Below are 17,830 nucleotides of genomic sequence, written 5' to 3'. Positions count from 1 at the left end.
TTAATTGCCTTTGAGAAGAGGAAGGATGGCCAGGAGTATAGAACTTTAATTGCCTTTGAGAAGAGGAAGGTGAAGCTTATTTACAGAATAAGAATCAGAATCATGTATTCATCAAGTACAAAAAGTACAAGGAATTTGTTTTGGTGTAGGTGGCATTAAACATACAATCAAGATGAAATAAATAAATAAACTAAAACAAATAAACTAAAAGATATAAATAGAAATAAAGATGTGCAAATAATAAATAAACATAGACACAGAAAAGGTGAGACAGCCTTTCACTGACATTTTCTGCATGAAAGCAGCCAGATCCAAGCTACATGCATTATGTCCCTTTTGGCAGGAGTCTTGACCCTTATCCACCAACCTCCGTAAATGTATTGTAGCCATTATACCATTACAGTACTAAGAAAAGGTGTTTCCTGTGGGTGGCAGTGAAGCCAGCCTTTATTCTGGCAACTCGCTGCCATCTTTTATGTGAGGAAGACAGAGAAACGTGCGCTGTGGTTATTATGGAAACATCAGAGTGGGCTCCTGTAATTGGCAGCTGCCGTCAGTTAAATTGTGAACTCTGGAATGGGATTTGGTGTCATTTATGTGATGATTTCAAATTGGAGAAAAACTGGTTTTTATTTATCTTGACGATTCCCACATCAATCGGCCACGTTTCTGGAATGTGGCTGTTATAAGCCATGCATGCTGTTTCTCTGCTCGAGTGACATCCGTACCCCACTTTGGGGTTTCCCCGTTGATGTTAGCAGCCTTCAGCCCATCAGTGTAGTGAATCAGAATCCCTTTGTCACTGATTTCAGAGCTTATTACACAGAAAAAAAGAGCACAAGCCTTCTCCCCAGCATAAATTCCAAAGGTGCTCCCAACAGGGGTCTCTGCAATGTTAATTTACACACCCTCCAGCTCAAAGGCAAGGTATGATCATTACCAGGAAAAGCACCCCCCTCCCCCGATTGTACCCCTATTGCAGTCCATCTCCTGATGCACAGTAACTGTCCAACAAACAGAACCACCTCCATACAAACCTGGCTCTGGCCCAATTTCCTCCCAGCTTTCCAGCAGACCATGTGTAGTGGGTTCAGATGCTGTACCTGTGATTGGAAGTTTCACATCCCACAGCAAAGTGATGTCATCCCCCAATTGCTCCAGAAACTTGCTGACCCTACTTGTGCATCACTTTGCGTCTGCTATATAAAGCTAAGGCAGTATAATATTCAGAGGAGTGAAGGAGATGCTGGGACAGAGGCTCACGGGTGACACATGTGCAGTGCATCAGTGGAGAGTGAAAAGAGTTAAACACATACCAATCGATGAGGCTGGTCTGAGTGAAGGCCAGGCTGGTGTGCATCAGGCTCTGCTATTCATCTCAATATATCCATCTTCATATCTTGGCAGAAAAGACTGAGGTCAAACACACAAGGTTCAAGAGGGAAACATACTGCCATAAAGGAGGGAGAAGGCTATTATGTATACTTCATTTAGCCTGCCCTGTGAGTCCTTTATGTCTTAGACTCCAGTTAAGTGTAAACAGGATACAATGACCTCCTATCCCAACCCTACCTGCTTCTTCAGGCACATCCTTGCTTTCAACCAGACGCCTCATCTGGACATGTCCCACCAGACTCCTCTGGGTCCTTGGCAGTGCCTTTTATGCTTTTGAAAATGGGCCAAACTCACTCCAGGCGTCCCTTGACACAGGACCAAGATGGCATAAGATCAGTGGTGAGTCCCTCACAGAGCCACAAGGGGGCGTGAGAGATCACACCACAAACACTATGACAGACCTTTTCTGAAAAAAATGTGCAGATATCTTAAATATTTTAGGAGTTAACGGCAAAAAGGGACAATCCAATAGAAATGCTAATCCAATATGCAACATGTAATTTAAATTGAATGGCATTATTACTAAAACAAGATTCTTGAATTAGTTAATTCATTTGAAAGTCAACTGGGAGGAACTGGGCTTGCTAAAATAAAAACAGGATTATGTGATCCCTGCCCAAACAAGCAGCCAGCTGTTCTACATTCCGGGCCCTTTGCCAGGGCCCCATTTTGGCCCTTGATCTCTGCAAGCACCAGTCATGGCAAGTGACAGGATGTCAAATCCCAGCTCTGCAGAACAGTCACATGGTCTGTGTGATGTGTGATGTGAGCTAATTGTAAGGCAGGGATGGGGGGACGTGTGTGTGTGTCTGTGTGTGTGTGTTGTGTTCGTCCCCCCTGTTTCACACTGTAAGTCCTGTGAAAACCCTCCTCTGTCACTTACTGCCTGTACTGTATGTCAGACCGTGCTCCTGGGGGAAATTATTTTGTGAGTGTGTACCTGTATTTACCAGGATAGTAAAGCCTACTTGACTTGACTAGCAGCCAATTAGTTGTAATTACTGTATTGTCATAATCATTATAAAAGTACAATATATACAAAATGTTTCTCCATCTAGATGAATAATTATCGAGACAAATGTCATCTGAAGCAAACATTAGCGGAGACAAACATCACTGCTTGTGATCACTGGTCTGTCTACTAAAGCTGTAAATTAGGGACAACAGAAAGGTTTCTGTTACCTAAATACCAGAAATCCCCACTCAGAAATCCTGCAATAACATACTTGTATTTCAGGTAAAATGAAGATACAATGAGGGGGGGGGACAAACCTTCACACCCACTCCCTTCCAAACCCAAACAGGTATGAGACAAAAAAAAAGCATAACTTTTGTGGATAATGTTTTTGGCCATCTCTCATGTACTTCAGTTCCAATAAATATCTTTCTAACACCTTCACAAGGAAAACTGTTTGAGAATTGCGCTGGTCTGATTACCTGAAAAAAATAGTTAATAAAGTGAAAAGTTCTGTGTTCTTACAGTTCTTAGTGAGTGATACTGGTACAGCCAGTACATTACTTATATATTAACGTTATTCCTGTATATGTTCCAAGAATTTTAGTGCCTGGTAAATGGTCTTTAAAGGGTGTTTTAATACCAGAGTAATATGGAAGTCTGTTAATATGACACATTAGTATAAATCCCCAGAAAATGTACGGTGTGTAAGTGAATGTTAATTAATCAATCCTGCTACACACTTTATTGACTGCTGAATGACTTCATCGTAATTTATGAAGCTCCGTCTCCGGGTTCGTTATACTGATAGGATAATTACAAGTGGAGATGTATGGTGGAACGCTTGGTACCAGCCGACCTTTGGAGTGCCGCTTTATTGAATGTGCCAGGCTTTAGGTTCACATTGAGGAACCAGTCCAGCCAGAAATAAATGCATCTCAATGGGCCTTTTTGACTTTGCTGGTGGAACAGGGTTCCACTTTCACTGGCAAGGCTTCTTCACAACACTGCCCTGCGTGGTATCTTCATGAAGGTCAAACCCCAGAGGAACTTTTGAAACTTCAATGGCCTTCTCATGTGCTGGCCGTGCCTCAGATGTATCTGGTGTTGGGAGCATCATCACAAGTCCATGTGTCAGGAGAAGGTTGGCCAGATGAGGGAAGCCAATCTTGTTTACGATGGTTTAAGCCAGTGGTGGCCAATCTTATCCGCAAAGGGTCGGTGTGTATGCAGGTTTTTGGGGTAACCTTTAGGTCAGCTATTCAAACCCAGGTGTGAGGACTCCTCAGCCAATCAGTCCTCTAATTAGTAATATAATTAGGGAGCTGCAGCAAAAACTCGCACACACAGCAGGCCTTTGCAGATAAGATTGGCCACCCCTGGTTTAAGCTGTCCTGTGGTGTCCTCACAATGGGTGAATCTTAATATACATACTTTACTGTACATGTCTTCTTGTGTACCCTTTTACCTCATCTTTCATTGCCGAAGACCAGTTCCAATACTAACACAAGTACAGAGGACAGTAAAAATCCCTGGATGTTGGTCTTGATCTACCCCAAATATCAAAGATACATTAGTTAAACTTTCGCCAAACAAGAGCAATCCCATGATTCTTTATGCCCTAATTTTGTTTTTGGAAGGAAAGTTAGCAAGACTAGTCTTGCCAAGACAAGTACGGTCTTTGCGTACTTGGTATTGAGATTCAAGCAGTATGAAGAACCTCCAGGGACAACAGCCACATCAAGGGAGAATGGAAGCACATGGCTAGTGAGAACATGTTCTGTGGTTATTTTAGAGGCTGTGTTTGTGTCATATCTTCTAACATACATCTTTTGAACCACTTATTGTGGTCAATGTCATGCAGAGAGGGCCTGGAGCCTATCGGGCTGGGCTACACCCTAGATGAGCTAAGCCCAGGATGGGTGATGTCCTACAGAGGATGCACCCTGGATGGAACACACCCTGAATGCCAGGCCATCACATAGCAGAGACACACACTCACGCACTATAGGCAATTTAGAGATGCAGGAGGAAGAACATGCAAATTCCACACCCCTAACCCTGGAGGTGTGAGCTGTCATGCCCCCCTCTATCCTCTAGCAATTCCTAGTTATTTTGGTGTGATTCTTTATTTGATGTCCATCTGTGACAAGTGTGTACTTCTGTATTTTGTCAGCATAAGTGCAGGGTACATTCAAATGTTCCAAAATGTTTTCTCTTTAAAATTTACTTTATTTTACTGGAAAAGTAGCTGCACAACAACATTTGTGCACGACACAGAAATGATAATTGTTCTTCAAATCAGTTGTGTTTTTGGAATTAAGCTGAGCTCTCCCGAGTAATTCCCAATAGTGATTACACGCTAATTTGGCAAGAGCATGCCACACAATTGAACATAATATCCCTGCTGTTAAGGGGAGATAAAATGGGAAAACTGAACACATTGTCGCCTATGTCTGTGCCTGCTTTGCGTATGGATTTTGAACTATTTTCGAGGAAGACAAACCAATTATTGTATCTCAATTGTTTGCTCTGTGCAAACAAAATTCTTTTATTTTTCATGTTTTTTGATCCAAGACAAAATGCCATCGAGCAGCAGGAGAATGTAAAATTCTCCTCACTATTATTGCTATTCCTTGAGTGTGAGGCACCCTTCATCTGCAGGATTGTAGTGTGTATTCTTGGAGGGCTGATGATTTTCAGCTTTTCAGAACTAGTTATCCAGTTGTGCTCAATTTGAAACAAGCCTTGATTAAAGGGGTAGAGGAACATCATTTAGACTTCGGTGGCCCCAACACCTTTTGAATTCCACCAGAAAAATATTGAGATGTGGAGAAGTAAAGCAATTTTATCTGGGCAATTCTGTTACCCTGGATATGCAGGACGACAAAAATGCTTCTGGAGAAAAGGTGTTTGAATCTGGTTATTTTGTCCCCATATTTGAGTCTTCAGCGTGAGCCATCTATTTTCCAACCACTTACCCTGGTCTGAGTCACAAGGGGTCAGGAGTCTATCCCTGGCAGGGCACACACACTCCCTCAATCGATTTGCATATCTCTGGACTACAAAGAGGTGTGAGGCAACAGTACTAGCAGCTGGGCCACTAAACAATGGCAAATAACATGGTATAATACTTAGTTTTAGAGAGGAATAGTCTATATTTACATGCTGACACGGTCCTTTCAGAAAACTTCCAAAATTGTTGATTGTTATATATTTTATAATTTATCCATCCATCTTCCTCTTATAACGATCAGAGATCTGAGTATATTATATAGCATATAACATAATGTTATTTCTTATATATTTCTTACAGATTTGAGGCCCTTCTCTCTACAACCAGCTAAATCATTTTCCCCAGGCTGTTAAAATGTTCTGAAATGTGTTCCTAATCAAATGTACTGTGTCCAAACTGATTAAGCAAGTCCTGTGGCTGTATATCTCTAATGAGTCTGTCTCTATCGATTCTCAGGAACGTCACTGTGCTGAACCACAGGCTTCTGCCTGCTTCATTTCTTTCTCCAGCAGCAGATTACATACCACAAAATTACAGGTGAGTGGGTTCCGTGGAGGAGTACAGCTGGACTTGAGCCCAGGAGCTCCAAGCAAAAGATAAGCAGTGCCGCCACACGGCCAGATAAGTTTCTGTGCTAGGCAAACTGCACTTCCTAGAAGAATTCTATTTAGATTGTGTTACCATACAAATGCAAACACACATAAATATGTTACATTAAGCTTGTCTTGTCATGTCGTGTTATAGGTCAGCACGGTCACTCGATGGGCAGCACTGATTCATGCCTCCAGCATTGTGGGTTTGACTCCCTGCTCTGTGTGTGTAGAGTCTGCATGTTCTCCATGTTGGTGCAGTTCCTCCTGCAATCAGTAGATGTGTCTCTAAATTGCCTGTGGTGTGTGTATGTGACCAGTGACGGACTGGCATCCCATACAGGGTGTACCCCAGCCTCATGCCCTGTGCTGCCAAGGATAGACTCCCTGTAATGCTGACCAGGATAAGTTGCTAGAAGACAAATAGAAACCATGTTATGCCCAATACTATTTTGTGTGTCTGTCCCACAGTGTTGTATGGGGTTTCTCTACCCTCCTTTTGCTGTAGGTCATGGTTCCTAATTCACTGAGTGATCTGTCTGGAGGTGGAACCTTTGGCTCAATTCAAGGACGACATCGGATGCCTTGCTTTAAACAGATTGGCCTTGCAACCTAATAATGAGCACATTTCTGTGGTTGTTTTGGTTTGATACTACTTGATGTTTTAAGCCAAAAACTTTGAGGTAGTTCTTATTTTCCGCATGGGTACTATACTGGAGTGTATAGGGGTGAGTGCCATTTCCTTCTGTTGATGTAGGGAGTCAGTAAAGATTTATGTGTTCTTTGGTTTCAGGTCATTTAATCTCCCTCCTTAGTTTGTTCCCTTTAGTATTTTGCCTTTGCTGACCTCAATATTGAGCTTAAGGAAAGAATCAATACAGCATCTATATCTTGTGTGCAGCGTTGTGTTGTGATTAGGCAGCTGAAACACTTTAAATTATATTTTGCGACCTTAAACAGTAATCAGTCTGCACACACACACACACACACACACGCACATACACATATATATATGAAAGGGAAATTCGAGACATTTTAAAAGCTTAATACCTGATGCCAAATTTTTTACTTAGAATTATTTTGCTATGGCTTTTCTATGTTTGCTATGTTTCTATGGTTTTTCTAAGTTTAGTGCTGTCCATTTACTCAAACAGTGATTGATTTTTAATAAGCTGTCCTTCACCGCCAGTGCAATAGCTATTAATAATTCATACTTTAATAAAAGTAAAAGACATGTCATTTACGTGTGGCTGAATAAACATGTTCGGAAGGAGCCTCAAATTTAATGCATATAAACACCATAAACAAAACAGTAAGGCACATTGATGCTTCAGAGGTACGTTCGGAGATGTAGAAGTCTAGCTCACTTTCATCTCAATTTCACCTGTCACTTGGCTCTTTCCTGTTTCTGTTTGAATACCATCTCTAACAAAGATGTGTGGTGTCATATTGCCAGACTTTTAAACTTTGAACCATGTTTTTTCAGTAACATTTTGGCTAATGACACGCTCAGAGTTTATGTGATGTTTCTCTGAGTAGATGTTTAAAATACTTATAGACCTGTGCCTTTTTTTCCTGCGTTTCTATTATGAGAATGAGGAACGTGAATTGAAGATGTCATTTTGTGCTCTGTTGGTCAAATGCAAAGTCCCTGCTGTAATTGTGAGGCGCTATCCTGGGTTTAGACAATGAATCCTTTCCTTTTTATGCTGAAATTGCCTAAAGTGTGTGTTCTTACACCAGTAGCATTAGGACTTCAGTGCCTCCCCCCTCCCACTTTTTCAGATACATCACACAGCATAGAAGTTGTCTTTTTATTTTAATCTTTTTTGTTTCTTAAGGTGGCCATCCTGATTCACACTCAGAGCCTTTGGGTTAAAAGTATTTATTAGCCTCCAAAAGCAAAATTGTGGAAGGATATCCCAACATGGGCAGTCCATCCTTGCACCAGCTTTTCTGTTCCCTGAGATCAACAGTCCACAACACAGCCTGGGATCATGAATCCCAAACCAGAAAACAACCACAATCCCAAAGCAAAATGTTGGTCAACAAGGACCATGAACCCTGAGCCAAACCAAACCTACTCCATCTCACCCTATATAACAAACATCTGACTAAGAACCAGCTGAGCCATAAGTTTAACAGCAATGACAATGACCAAGTAGTAATAACTGGTCACTGCTCCGCTTAAATAAGTTTGGGCTGTAACTGCCATCAGACCACAGCAGAATCAGTTACCTGATCAGTCAATCAGTGGCACATGAGAGATTTAGTAAGTCCAAAGGTTTAAAATTAAACTATGCAGGTACATGTCCCTTATCTTGAACAGGTTCATTCCTCTCATATAGAAGGATGTTAATGTACCTAACCAAGTGTCTGTCCATCCATCCATTTCCCATAACTGGTTGTCTGATGTGGGGGTGTGCTAAGCCCGGGGCCTATCCCAGAATGCATAAGGCACGTGTTATGGGACACCCTGGGCAGGCTGCCCACCTGCACAATATCGCACACTCTAAGACTAATTTAAATGTAGCATAGGGTGAATATTGTTTAAGTGGCACAAAGGCTAAACTTTTATACTCGATTACTTTATGAGTCTGTGTTCTATTAATTGAAGCTCAGTTCTTGAGTTTTCAGTAGTACTTTTATTTTTTAATATTTATCATTAGAATCATATTTTTTCAAGTAAAATTTCAAAATGTCCCAAGTCCCCAATGTACACCTCACCAGTCACCAAATCCTCTGTCTGTAGTATTTCACGCGTCTGCTATTAATCTTGCACTTGTATACTGTTATCCAAACCCCCAGTAGTTCAGTTAATGTTCATAACTCTAGCAAGCATGCCAGAGGCTGTCTTTAAAGGTAAGTAAGGACAGGTTGTACTTGTTTTAGGACTGTTACCTTCTGCTGTGTGAATACATGTAAAACAGCAGCAGCAGAGTCAGAAACGCAACTGATTCCCCCTAATTGTAAAAACACACAAAGCTACACTATACAAAGTCTGACCAGGTTCCCATTTTATTTAAACCTTTCTGAGAACACAGCTGGAAATCCATAGACTACTTAAAGTATAGACACAGTAACCTCTGCCTGGAGAAAAACCTTGTTCTCCTAAAAAGCTTCGGTAAAGACCAAGAGTCCAAATTGTTAAAGCCAGCTCGGCTCGTCACCTAGACAGGGAGGACGATTTCTGCAGCCATTCTGCCGTGGAAAATGACAAGGGATTTAAACAATGGCCAACTTAAAAGTCAGTCTGCTATTTTTGTTCTTCCTTCAGTGGTGAGTTCTGTGCAGAGAACTTGATGCCTTTGCTGTGGGTGACCTTTTCTCTTGAAAGTTTAAAGCCAAACGGGTGAATTGAAGATGTGTTTTTGCACTAGTTTGAAAGCATATGGCTCCAAGGCTGAATTTATACCTGTTTTCAGCTGTATTTACCCAACTGTCATTTTTCAAGCTCTGATGACAAACCCTTTCACCCTGCACTATTAAGAAATTTAAACACAAATACAGTGTATGAATATAAAATATGCCAATAGCATAGCATATTAAAAATACTTCTTTAATACTGAAAACTAGCTGTTTGTTTTACTGCATTCACGGCCGCATGCGCTCTCGCCTGGAGTCCATCTGCTGTGAGGATGCTCTTTGGCACCTCAGAGATCGGTTTTGAGTATAAGAGAGAATTCTTCCCGTTTTATTTATTAATTCGGTGTAGAGAGAACAATCTGACAGGATTTATATTTTTATCACGTATTTCAAAGTATTTTGTAGTTTTCATGCCTGGAGTCTGAAGCAGATTTAGCTCCTCAGCTACGTCAGTTTCGTACGGTGCCCCATTAAAGACATGCAGGGAAAATTATCGATGGTTGGAATAAAAAGATAGACCTTTGCGAGATCTCGCAGTACTTTTCCGTAACTATTAATAACTTCGCTGTGTTCCTTTGAAGTACAAAAGTACAAGCTATTGCAAGATTTCCAAAAGAGGTCCATCTTTTTTTTTCCAACCAGTAATTTTTTGTCTGCCACCACGTTCCTTCAGGGGTTCTAAAGTTTCGGGGGCTCTGTTGGTACTGTACTGGCACGGCCTGCTGTTTGTGGTTCAGGGCGGCCGGTGTCAGTACCAGGCAGCTGGTTTAGGGTACTGGGCAAGCATCCCGTACTGGATGGCTGGTTTCAGTACTAAGTAGCTGTGTCGTTACTGAGTGGCTGTTTTTGGTACTGGGCAGTCGTTTTGGAATTGGGCGGCCATAATGATAGTGATCTTTCCTAAAAGGGCATGTAGCAGGAGGGAGGCACGTGAAGATGCGTCACAACCCCATTAGTTCAATTTCCATTCACTGACTGATTTACAGATGATGTAATGAGAGGAAAAAATTAAAGTAGCCCCCCTTCCCCCAACACTGGCTGAGTGCACCGGATGTAATCAATGCCTTGCAGTTAGAGAGCTTTGCTCTGATGGCATAACCAGCAGGGACACCCCATTATCGGACAGGTAGGGGGGCTTTCCGCACCCCAGCCATATTCCTGTGCACTGACCCACACTGGCGTCTGTGTGGATGTGTTTGCAGGGGGGCTCACTGCCGACCCCATCACCTGCAGTCCAGCCCAAGCCAGTCCGGTAAGGTAGTCAAAAGGGCTTGGGGGGCTTGGGGGGGCTTTGCGTTGTGACCTCCAGGGTGTCACCCGGCTGCAACGATCCTCAGACTGCTGACCTGTAGCTTTGCAGAGTTCCCTTTCACTTTGTTGCAAAAGTGAGCTTAGAATGCACGGTAATAGTTCGAATAAAAACTCACCCCCCGCCGCTATTAAGAAATTCTGTGGGGCTTTCCAGGGTGACTGTTCTTCACTTAGTTGGTTGTTCTATTTTGTGTTTGGGATGCGGAATCTGACTCACAATAGCAGTCTGCCCTGTAGATCTCAGCTCAGGTGTGATGCACACAATACCATTAATCACTGTTCTTTGTCTTTAAACTAAAAGCACAGTCACAAAAAAGCCTTCTATTTCGAATACTGCAACTTCTATAGTTGGTCCCTTGGGTTATGGATACTCTAGATCATAAAGCAATCCAGTGACCCAAAACAGAAACTCAGCCTGATCTCTCCCACATATGTGCTGCTTTGTACCTCATTTTAACCATGTTTACTGCAGTAGTCCTACTTCATTCAGACTTTTATCAATGCTCATCAATAGATTTTTTGGGTTACTTTTTAATTTTTTTCAGGCAGGATTTAATGCACAGATTTCTTTGAGCAGCTCAGACCAAATCTATGCCCAACAGGGGAAGTAGATGTTGACTGCATATATCAAGGTAAGAGCAGGCAGGATTTAATGCACAGATTTCTTTGAGCAGCTCAGACCAAATCTATGCCCAACAGGGGAAGTAGATGTTGACTGCATATATCAAGGTAAGAGCACCTTTGTTTAACAAGTTCACAGTGATTTAATACAGCATGAACCCACCAATCTGGTCTTTGTTAAATATCGGTTTACAAGATCCTCTTGGGGCAGAAAACCCTGTCTGGAAACCTACAGGCAGCTCTTTCCACAGGTTAAAGGATGGCGATCGCTGGGATGCCTGGAGTCTCATGAGTAATAACTTGAGGCTAACATCATGTTTTGTGATTCTGTAAGAAGTAGCAACACTCAAGGTGTTAATGGTGTGGGGAATTGAGAGTGAACCTGCAGCAAAGCGGCTTGGATTTGGCCTCCTGGCGCCTGCTCAAGCTACTTGCTCTCCATATTACAGGTGCAGTCAAAAGTAAAAAAAAAAAATAAAATAAAAAAAAATTATAAAAAAAATTTAAATATTTATTTATACACACACACACACACACACACACACATATATATATATATATATAAATATCAAGTAGACTGTTGAACTGGATTATACAAAAATGTCTGTGTTGTTATTATGAATCTCATCTTCACAGGAGTGTTCAGGCATTCAAGAGAGGTTTGTTTAAAATGATCATTTTAATATTTGCCTTCCCAGAAACGTGTCTATCAGAGTGCATGAGGCATCACCCTGAAAGCCCCTGCTCTGCTGCTTTTCCAGCCCTCAAATGGATGCTGTCCGGGTGACTGGACTTGTGTGGGAGGCGTCTTCGGTTGGTGCCTTGGTGATGCTTGAACACCATTGACTTGATTCCATTGACTTGATTCATTGATGTAAGAGCTGAAAACCAGCATGTCAGTCTTTCTGATGCCCTCTGTGTCTCTGACTTGCATTTGAGTTTACGTGTGCAGTTTGCTCTAGACAACGTCCACGTAGCAGCAGACGGTAAGGGGTGCGGCCACTTGGATCATCCGCTCAGGTAGTGAGCCACAATCCCCACTCAGCAGCATACCCCTAGGGCATAGCCCAGCGTGCTACTTTTCTACCCGGATTGTGGTAGTTTCTGGGCTGCCTTAATCAGGACCAATACTTTCCTCCACCCAGGTGATGTTCTCCCCCCGCCCCCATGTCATTGGCATGTAATGTCCTTTAATCCAACTCTTTAACTTTTAAAGGTCTGGTGAAAAACTTTTGCAGCAAAGCCTATAGTGATGTTTTGCCTATGCAAGTGATCTTGGGTTAAGAAATTGTGATGCTTTCTAAAGTATATATCTACAGTAAAGTATATTAAAGAGTATGAACTTTTATATTTTATGCTAATACCAGGATAAGAATATTATTATAGGAAAAATAATTATGTGTGAAGTCTGCAAACATCTGGTTTGCCACTATGTAACAATCTGAATGGCTTTGATAACGAAGGTTTGAATTTCAAACTACTGTTACAAAATGTGCTGCTGAGCTCAGTGCTGAGTGGAAACCACACGTCGTGCCTGTGTTCCTAGTCCAAGGTCATTCACCTCATTCAGGAACACCTGCTTTACACCTGCATAGTCTGTCATGTACTCTAATGGTAACATCAGTTCTTCAGACAACCAAGTTGTACTTGGCTTTTAATCCAGCAGTCTGTTAATAACATAGTATAATTAAAGTAGGCACAAATTAAAAATAAATGTGTTAATGTTTCTGTGTTATTATTTTTTTAGTGAAGAAGAGTTTTTCTCGTTATGTCTGGTAAGAGGCCCCTTCCCCAGCCTCCCACGCAGTTTCCTGTGTTGTACTGGAGCCTAACCCAAGTGTTGAAGGTGAAGGCCTACTGGGGGTGCTGCCGCAGCATGAGGGGAGCAGCATGGCACATGTGCAGTGAGCGGCAGCATCACCAGGCCTGTTCAGAAAGAGCCCGAGGCCCCCTGTTGGACACTGGGGAGTATGCTCAGCTCCGTTGTGGACAATACCAGGGTTCTGGCTGCCATTTTCTTTTTCTTTACATACAGACCCCCATGTCCTATAAACAGCATGTCACTTTCTAGTCCTTCCACTGAATATTATTGAGGTGTGCTTCCCCCACATGGATGGGATGGTAAACAGAGCTCATCCACTGGGAGGAACTGCTCTTGCGCTGCCAAGGTTGTTAACAAGTGCCATTACCTCCTCTCGGCATGAGCCCTGTGAAAGCACGAGAGGATTCATTTGGATTAAAGTGCTGAATGGGAGATTCGGCCCGCCTTGTGTTCTGTTTGGATTGTGCGCAGATGCCCACGCATATCTGAAGAGGAAGCTACCATTTCAGAATTGGCACGTCCCCGCTGAGGCGGCAGTGGGCGGCCACCTGAGCGCCCCATGCAGGCCGTGCTGTAGATGTTTTGAATGAAGCCTGTGGGGGCGGTGGGCTTCATTTACGAGAGTGCACCAGATTCGCCCACTATGTGCATATGGCTGCAGTTTTATTTTCTTGGTTTGTCCTCACAGGTGGTCTTTCCCTTGGGAGGGGGCGGCAGTCTTCGGTGTAGGTTGGGACTGAGCAAGTGCTGCTTTTCAGTGGAGTGCCAGGGGAATAGAGTGAAATGGAAATATCCTTGACCCCCCTCCTTCCCCAGAACGCGACAGTCCTGGGCAGTATATGTGGGGTGAAGCCCTAGCAGCTCCTCTTACACTGTAAGTTACCCCCTCTGGCCTTTATCCCCCTGGGTATAAAATATAGGAATCTTTGACATTAGCAGCAGTTATACATAAACACCCCCCTTCCCCCCACATACCTGACGCAAAGGTCTCCACAAACATATGCTTATTATGTATTCAATTTGCTGCATTAAAAGCTATTCAGAACAGTATTTGGGGGAGGGACGCCCATTATGAAAATTGTGGCTTTTAAGGTCAAATGCAGGAATCGGCTGTTATTTCTGAACATTGTGATGCTTTGTGCTCATAGGTGGTATCATAAAAGCATAATTGATAGGCTGACCTTTCTCAAATCCCGACTATTCCACAGTCTGAGTCTGTCTGAGGGACAGGCCCAAAGGCTAATGCTGTAGTTCCCTGTGGAGTTCATGCTTTGTTCATACAGTAGAAGGATACGACATACCATAGTTGGACCTGGCAACCCTGTCAGCCAGCTGCTGTTAGCCTCTTCAGTGACATAGTGGCCTGAATAATGGGAGGTGATCAGAGTATTGTCATGTCACGTTGAAATCACAGAACTCAAGTGGAAGCAGTTGACCCCTTGTCAAGCAGACATATTTAGATTTGATGAGAATTAGAGCTCTGTCATCAGTTAGCACTCTTTAACTAATGTTACATGTAAATACATAGAGCCTACACACAAAATATCTAAACATTAGATGTGACACCAAAGCTGTACTCCTACAAAGCATAGCAAAGTAGATTTGTATGCATTTCATTAATGTGGGAACCAAAAATTACTGTACAAAGGAGCCACTTATCGAGTGTTATTCAAAGAAGCTTTCAGGGTCGACGATGACAATGTCAGACTGAAGCTTAGGCCTACATTATTCCACTGTGCGGATGTGTCACCGATAAGCATGTTTGTTCAAATGACTTTGGGAACAGGATATTGATCATTTTCTGCATGCTCCGTCAAAATGAAATCATTTTCAGGCTATTACTTTTAATGTTTTGTCCATTATGCAGGGGATAAGTTGGGGTTCTAGACAAATGTGTTTTCTTATAGTATTTTATATCTGATTAGGTTGTTTCCTGTATCATCTGTCACCATTATTCTTTAAATATTTATCTGAAAGAATTGCTTATACACAAATGGGTGGCTCCACCTCTATTTATGCAGTTCATCCTGTGTTGCATGGAATCCTTACTACATCAGTCTTTATTCTTTTTTCAGCTGGCAGTGTGGTTTCTAATTGAGTTCTTAGCTGGAGGGTGCTGTCACACATCTGTAAACTTGTTGTCCGATGTGTCTTCAGGTAGCATGTGCCATCCCCATGTCCAGCTTCATGACATGGAGCTGACGGCAGTTTCAGACTTTATTATGCACTGAAGTTCCCCATTTGCTGGCCCGGCTTGTTCGTCATGCATACAGTCGGGCCTTTTTGGGATGGAAAGCTGAAAAATATACCCTGCCAGTTCTGATGTCTGTTCTTTACTTGTGTGGATGAAAATTGTATTGGCCTGCTTGGAGATGAAGGGCACCTCCTGCTGACAAGCAGAGAGATGGACAGGAAGCCTAAAGTGCCTCCCACTGTGCTCACAGGTGTGACCGGATGCCCTGCAAGCTCATCTGCAGATGAGTGGGATTCGTCCCCAGCTTGCCATTGGCTTTGTTTGTCACTGGGTGCTTGGATGCAGCTATTCAGTTTGCTGCTTTATGTGCTTTCTAAAAATGATTGTGCAGCAGATTGTGAAGCACACTAAAGCGCTCTTGTCATTGCTAACTGGTGAGGTTCAGTTGCACATCTTTTACTTTCCCTTATCCCAACCAACTCTGCAATTTTCTTCACTTCCCTAAGTTTAGGACATAACCACCTCTGTTTTCTGCTTGGCTCTTCTCACTCGGTTTTGATGGCCTCTCTATAGTTCATTGCACTCAGCAGACAAGATGAAGGATCTATCCATCGCAGCCTGTGTTTCTGTCTGAGAGCTAGACTCATCCACCAGACATGACCAGGACCAATGTCATCCAGGTGCTGCCCATGATTTACTTTGCCCAGTCCATATCTAGGCTGGCAGAGGCCATCAGAAGAAACACACTTAATAAAGAAAAATATATTCACTAATGTTAATGATACTGTGTTGTCCTCCACAAAGCCAATGTAAGCTCTGGCCAGGGGTCTGAGGGCATCTGCCCACTCCTTTCTGTCTGTTGCGCTTCGACCGTGAGGCTCCAATAGCTCCAACCCTCAGGCTGCACTTCCTGAGCCAAACAAGGTCAGAATGTGGCAGCTTTTGAGATGTGAGACACGGAGGTTACAGTAACCAGGCTGTTGCCTATCAGTGTTTAGCATAACCACTGTAGGGAGGGCCTCTGCCAATCCGACCCTGACCACTTCCTGGTGATGGGTGAGTAGGGGTTGATCTGGACCACCACCTTTCTGTTTTAGCAGTTCCTGGAATTTATTTTTTTACATGTCTATTGCTCTGGCAACTTTTAAAGTTGTTGAGTTACTTAATCCAGTAGTGTAACGCATCAAGGTCGGTGGGTGTTTGTTTTGTTTGCCGCCGTCGCTAAATTGCAATGTGCGCATCATAATTTCATTCTGGCAGTTGTAATTTGCACTGCTCTATGCCTGCCTGCTGTTCTCTTCTACCTCCCTTGTTTATTGAGCGAGTTGCGCTGAAGTTTGTCGTATCAGTGAGTGCTGCCAGTATCAGTAGCCATGCTGGCTCCGACTGGACTGTGGCTTTTTCCATTTTCTCAGTCTTAATTGACACTATGGCTGTCCAGATACCTGCAGTGTTGGCGCACCTGTTTAAACTCCCTCAATCAACCCATGAGCAGAAAGGTTTTTGTTTCTTATTATCATTTATTAAAAAGTATTTTGTGGCCATATAGTGGTGAAACTAGGAACTACAACGGTGTGTGAGATTATCATGTGCTGTCAGCCTTCGTCAGGTTTAACCCATTTAACTTTGGTCACTTGAGTGATATCGATTGGCTTAAACCAGACATGATTGACAACACACACTAGTCCTATCGAGTACCAGCTTGCTGTCCTTCCCAAACAAGTGGGGAACTTTAAAGACTGGCTTTAAATACTTAATTACTGGGGATTTACCATATTTGGAGACTGAAACATTTGTGTATGGACAATACACTATTCCATGCCCTGTGGTGTACATGTTGTATAATGTACAGATTTTCATCAGTGTATTACAGTCGCCTTCTTATGGCCCAGGTTATGGGGGTGTTGAATTTCTTGTGACGGATCCTGTGGGAAGCAAAGCAGACCCCCAGTCCCACTCCGTGCTGCTGGATTTCAGTATTCCTCACATGCCAGACCTTCGGTTTGATTGAAGTGCAACTTCATGAGATATACACTGTACTTACAATCAGAAACATTCAAAAGAGACTAGCCTTCACATTCCCATTTCCCGCTCTTATCTCATTGAATGAGTTCTCATTATGTATTTATGTCTTTCTCCACTCTGGGATTTAATCACCCCCAAAGGTGGCAGACTGCTCACTTTGCAGTTGTTGAAGAGTCTCTGAAATAAACACCACTGTTTTTGACAGACCTATGAAGCTGATATAATCCACCCCCCACCAATCTGTGTGATGAGAAATTGCCATTATGGAGATGTTTGCATAACATCTACAGAGTCACGTTTTCCCATAAAGTGTGCCAGGAGAGTACAGGGTAGAAACCATAGGCCAGGGGTGCCCAATCTTATCCGCAAAGGGCCGGTGTGTATGCGGGTTTTTGCTGCAACTCCCTAATTAAATTACTAATTAGAGGACTGATTGGCTGAAGAGTCCTCACGCCAGGGTTTGAACAGCTGACCTACAGGTTATCCCAAAAACCCTCATACACACCGGCCCTTTGCGGATAAGATTGGGCACCCC

General features: G+C 42.8%; 1 long non-coding RNA gene across 1 annotated transcript in view; it reads left to right on the top strand.

Moving 5' to 3' along the window:
* Positions 1 to 2,629: 2,629 nt before the first annotated feature.
* LOC140593313 (uncharacterized) overlaps positions 2,630 to 17,830 on the top strand; it is a 40,832-nt gene continuing 25,631 nt past the window's right edge. Inside the window, exons 1-2 of the long non-coding RNA XR_011993589.1 lie at positions 2,630 to 2,699; positions 5,823 to 5,903. This is a non-coding gene — a long non-coding RNA (uncharacterized lncRNA). The remainder of the gene's footprint in view (positions 2,700 to 5,822; positions 5,904 to 17,830) is intronic.

This window comes from Paramormyrops kingsleyae, chromosome 1 (genome assembly GCF_048594095.1).
Source record: "Paramormyrops kingsleyae isolate MSU_618 chromosome 1, PKINGS_0.4, whole genome shotgun sequence".
Classification (NCBI taxonomy): Eukaryota; Metazoa; Chordata; class Actinopteri; order Osteoglossiformes; family Mormyridae; genus Paramormyrops; species Paramormyrops kingsleyae.
This window is presented reverse-complemented; position numbering and strand designations above follow the sequence as displayed.